A 6,240-nucleotide genomic window follows, 5' to 3' on the forward strand; every position below is an offset into this window, starting at 1 on the left:
TCACTGAGCCGGACATTTAGGAAATTTACGTTTTAGCAATTTGTTTTATAATGTGAAAATAGTGATACTTCCGCGACCTCTTATATGTGTGCATACATGTTTATGCACTTATGCATATTTCAGATCTGTATCCCGAGCAATATAACAATAATTCCCACCTTTTCAAATTTTGCACTATCAAAGAAATATAGGCCTCTTGCAAGTTCAAGTAGATCACAGGAGTCCGTATCTAAAAATAGACGCCCTCATGCATATTCATGACCATCTCCGCGAGCGATGAATATGCATGAGGGCGTCTATTTTTAGATACGGACTCCTGTGCTTCAACCCTAAAAACAAACATGTATATCTCCATGAGACACCGTGCAACTATTTATTCCCTATTTTATTATTTTTATATCAATAATTCGATTTATGATATCGAAAAATGCATCAGACTTTTTGGTATCTCAAAATTTGAATTCTTCCCAACACTAAGTTATTTTGTGATAACTAAAAATCGAATTATCAATATACATATATTCACAGACCTTTTCAAGAAAATGTCATTGAAAAGTCGTATGAATAGAATGAAAGATACGCTGCCCCTCAGAAACTCATCATCTTTGTCATAATTTACAACAGCATATTCTTCTAAAATAGACAAGGGTATTGTGAAACGTAAACTGTCAAGTGATGTATTCAAGATGGATAAATAATGCCGGTAACAAACAAACTAAATCAAGTGCACAAAAGGTAAAAATAAAAATCCTTTAAACGTCCCTTAAACGCCATATTATTAGCTGTAGAACAGTAGGATTGAAAACGTTAAACCCAACTCTCCACAAATTCAGGACATTTATTCAAACACATGCGGGGCCGTTTAGCCTGGTGTCAGGCTCGAGCACACTGGAACTTGAGGTCATGGAAGACTCATTGGTCTGACGAGAGTCGGTTTTAATTGCACCACACTGATGGTAGGACTCAAAGGATGTCTGGAAGCAAAGAGGAACAGTTTATCATCAGCGCAACATCCACAGTTCAGGGGACATTAAATGGACAAAGGTACTAAGATACCATATTGGGCGGTTTTTGTGTGCCCCACTTTGCCTTTAACTATGCACTGGCCACACGTCATGTCTTCATGAAAGACAATGTCCGACCCCACCGAGCACGATCTGTGACTGGCCATCTCCAGAACAACGCCATTGTGACTCTGCCTTGGCCTTCTCGAAGCCAAGACCTGAATCCAACCGAGTATCTATGGGATCAGTTGCGTCGTCCGGTTGGGGCATGGACCCTCCAGTACAAAATCTCGAAGAAATTACCCAGTCATTGCATCTGGAATCGAAACGCATCCCTAATTTGAGGACCAGACGTCTGATTTTGAGCACGAGAAGGTGTCTTGCAGGTGTGATCCGTGTACGGGGTGGCAACACTAGATATTGACTGTTGATCATTTAACTGTGGCATGGGTACAACGTTACCAAGACAAGTACGTGTTGATCTGTCCATCTCATTCCATACTTATACTGACTCTATTAATCCCTAATTACAGTCCTTGTAGTCTCTGGCGAATAAAAGTGGATGTGTCAATTTTTCCGATTATTCATAAAATCAACATCTTATTTGAACATTGCTACTTTTCATTGCTTTTGTTTCGCTATTCAGCTTCTCCTTACCCATTTTTTTCTGATTGGTGGGATTCGCTTTGCAGAGTTGCGTCCCTTGGGCACGCCAGAAACCTATGATTGTAGGTTCGAATCCCGGTTCGCCCCGATTATGTTTCTAGGTTTGTCAGCACCATACTCGTGCTCGTGGGTTTTACCGAAGTGGTAAACGTCTGAGACCTGTATCACTTCGAGCTTTCCTCCCACATTAAGCTGACACGCCGCGATATAACTGGAATACTGTTAAAAGCGGCGTTAAACCCAACTCACTCACTCACTCTGATTGGTGGTGCGATACTTTTGACGAGGTGTATATATGACGGACGATGTTTTTCTTACTATATGAGACGTACCTTTGGTATATTTTTATCTGTAAGCTTCTCTTTCAAATGTGCCTCCAACAAAGGTATCACTAAAAGATGCATTGTATATCAATACAAAGATTAAAGGCCCATTATAATTCCTTTAACGCCTTCTCGTTGCCTATATTTGTTTGTTTTGGCCCTATGGTCAATATTATCGCCAATCCGATTGTCTCGCGATCTTGTTACTGCCCGCAAAACATTTTTGATTCATTGTACATGTATTTAATGTGCATTTTCATGTGCTGTTTGGGATATTTTTTTCAGCACGGGAAGACATGATCCGGTATCATGTCACTCCTGCTGCGAGTTTATGACCGTCGCTGGATGAGGAATCCGACTGTGTATGTAGTTTATCTGGTCATACAGCTTACTTCTTCTTCTTGTCCATGTCTTCTTACGCATACAAGTGACATTAAATTTTATTTTCTGTGTTCTGGTGTGCTGAAAAAATCAGCCCGAGGATATCCCTCTCCCCTTTACACATACACATTTCTTTCTAACAGTCTATCAGCATGTTTTTCTTGTAATCCCGTCTCATGGCATGTGTTATCGGTGACTGTGCACTCTGAATTTCTCTTGCAATTTCCTCCTATAAACCTCGTCCAATGACCCTCCTTCCCTCCCCAACACAGAGAGACGCTACCCGACCCAGTCACCATCACCGTCGTCGGCCTCTACCCTGCACTTACTGACGACGACAGTGACTACTGGGTCTCCCAAGGACGAGGACAAGGATGACGACAGCTTCGTGGAGGACCGAGAGGTTTATCCTCTGAGGAATGCGCTGGGGGGAATAGCTGCCTTCTGGAGGATCCCGTTAGTCGCCTCTTAGACAAGAATAGTCGCCTCTTAGGAAAAGCATGGGTTATTGAAGACCTATTCTATCCCTGGACCTTCACGGGTCAAGTGCCAACTAAAACGATAATAATGAGGTTACAAAGTGTTATGATGCTGACATTGTCATCCCGACCTCATCCTTGCTCTTACTATAAAATACTAATGTTGCCTGGCCGATATTTTTATCCAGACGGAAAATCAAGGACTCCGGCGTAAAATAACGCTCACAGGCTTTCATACTTGCGTCACTGACAATACTAAATGGCATTCTTTGGGTGCTCATACAGTAGCCTTGAAACATTTCATCAAGGGAATGACATGACACAATCCAATCATTTTATACAAATATTTACTTTCGAAATACAATTTATACACACATATTTCACGGAAATGTACAGTAAACATGCCGGTTTAATACTATCGATAATGTAACCAGATCCTGAAATGAAAGACACTAAGAACTGATGAAACCAAAAAATCACTGTATCTGATTGACAAACAAAAGGACAGATTTTGACTTGCTTGAAACAGAAACCTAGGCGAGGTGTGTTCGACAGTATTTGTACATTTAATAAACCAGATATGGCAGTTTCTTCAGGAATGTGCCGTCTGTCATGATTAGATCACAGAAACTGTTAACAAGACATTAGAAACAACTAACACTTCTCTTGATAGTGCATAAGATATGTGTCCTCATACATCCTCCATATCTCCGGGGCTCTCATTGCGGTTAACCCACACTAACCCCTGGACCCGTGGACCCGTGAGGATTCCGGGGTAGAATAGGTATTCAGCAACCGATGCTTGCCGTAAAAGGCGACTATGCTTGTCGTAAAAGGCGACTAACCGGATCGGGTGGTCAGGCTCGCTGATTTGGTTGATGCATGTCCTCGATCCAAATTGCGCGGATCGATGCTCATGATGTCAATCACTTGATTGTCTGGTCCAGACTCGATTATTACCCAGCCTTGGTTTTCATAACATTTTACCAAGCAATAAAACTTCAAGATAAGGAAAAGGAAATGGGTAAGGGACTTGTCATCGCCAATTTTAATGGACAGGAAGGCAACCTTTCCAACAAGAAGATTCTTTAGGGCTTTTTGCGTGTCAATCAGTTTTTCAATTTTGAATTTCTCACAAACACTATCGAAATCAATGAGATCACCAACTAACATTCACGCTGGTTTGTAAATCGCATTCCAATTGGTCCGTCAGACCAGCAATCCGATTGGTTAAGGTATTCAGGGGCGGGTAATTTGAGATCGTGAGAACAACAGGAATGGATCCAGGGGTGAAGGTAGGTTTACCGAAATGGGAGCCCAGGAGATATGGCGGATTGTCCTCAGTGTCAGATGTCGACTGATGAGTTGGTGCAGTGATGGCAAGTGAATGGTGCCAAAGGTGGTCAGGGACCCCTAAAGTCATGCCTCAGACCCCAAAAATGTATTACTGTGAATCCCCTGGCAGGGTTAGAACTTAACACTAGCCTTCTAGTCCGGGTCTAGTACAAATTCCTGCTGGCTAGAACAAATTTCTAAATGTCCCCATTGTTTTAGCATTATTAGGTCATTTTATCTTTCCTTGGGCTAGTAAAGCTTGAGAGTTTAGCTCTAACCCTGCCTGGACTCAAAAATAGAAGATGAGTCAGGAAAATCCCTGCATATTATGTATCAAACAGTCATGTGTACATACACTCACCACTTTCTGCAAATAAGGAAGGACAAAAAATCATAGATGTCGAATCAGGAATTTCAATTTCAAAAGTTTATTTCCAGTTGTTTGATAAATTATAATAAATTCCAAAATATAACATACATTACCCTGTCCTGTGTTAACATTGTGAAGTTGTAGCCAGGCATAACACAAGATGGCATCTCGAGAAGAGACCTGTTCAAGTATTGGAGTTACGATCATCTTAGCACTAAGATCCCTACAGGGCCCGGGAAATCATCCAAATAAAGTAAAATGGGTGTGAAAAAAATGTTGTCTTTACACATAAAGATGATGCAGCACAAAACCATCAAGAACCAGTCTCCATAAGAAGAGCTCCATGCAGTAGCAAATGCAGTCATGAGCTGCTTAGGATGGACAGAGGTACTGCTGTACAGTGAGTGAGTGAGTTGGCTTGAATGTCACTTTTAACATTATTCCAGTTATATCACCGCGTGTCAACTTGATGTGGGAGGAAAGCCCGAAGTGATGCAGGTCTTAGACGTTTACCACTTTGGTGAAACCCACGTTGACAGATATGGTGCTGACATAATCGGCGAGTCGGGATTCAAACCCACAAGCAAAGGTTTCTGGCATACCCAAGGGTACTCTGCACAGCAAATTGCGGCGCCTTAGACAACTGGGCCACCCCTGCCCCCTGCTGTACACAACGTGGAGTAGGTTCACTGGACTCACAGAACAATGATGTCACGTCTTATTGCAGATTAATATTACATAGTAATCAAATATACAGTGCCTTACTTATCAATGACATAGAAACATTGCTACACTGGTGGATCAATAAGATGCTGGATACAGTCTCTTACATTCAGGGCTTGATAACATGATTACACCAACATGTAAGGACAACGTATTTCACAAATTGTCAAGTAAATCACATCGAGAGAACAGTTAGTTTAACTCACAGCAATATTCTAACAATATGATGGCGGCATATAAATAATCAAATCCTGGCCAGCCAATCCAGTGACTGATATTGTGAGCAACGATCCATGCTGTTGGGTTACGAGGACACGCCATCATGTCCGGAAAGCAGAAGCTGACAGTCATGTGACTTGGTCATAGATATATATTTCTACTCAGCAGAAAATGAGTGAGTGAGTTGGGTTTAACGCCGCTTTTAACAGTATTCCAGTTATATCACAGCATGTCAGCTTAATGTGGGAGGAAAGCCTGAAGTGATGCAGGTCTCAGACGTTTACCACTTCGGTGAAACCCACGAGCACGGGTATGGTGCTGACAAACCTAGAAACATAATTGGGGCAAACAGGGATTCGAACCTACCATCATAGATTTATGGCATGTCCAACGGACGCAATTCTGCACAGCGAATCACGGCGCTTTAGACGACTGGGCCACCCGTGCCCCCCAGTAGAAAATGAAGTTGATCAGACTCAAACACTGGGTACCCTCCTCCACAGCCTAGAACATGGTGGCTCATGGTTTTAGTGAACAAAGTTCAAAGCATTCTTACGGCCTTTCAAAGGTAATGATCACACTTTTCAAGGCAAAAGTGAGAGAATATATCAGGACATTCTTACTCGTTTCACTGTAATCGTCTTCCCAAGGCAAGGGCGTTAACTGACCATAAAAGTCCAGTTTCCACCCTTGCCGAACTAGGCTGGAATTCTGAAGTTACATTTTGGTGGAGTCTATGC

The sequence above is a fragment of the Haliotis rufescens genome, unplaced genomic scaffold (genome assembly GCF_023055435.1).
Source record: "Haliotis rufescens isolate VD_foot unplaced genomic scaffold, xgHalRufe1.0.p SCAF_23, whole genome shotgun sequence".
Taxonomy (NCBI): Eukaryota; Metazoa; Mollusca; class Gastropoda; order Lepetellida; family Haliotidae; genus Haliotis; species Haliotis rufescens.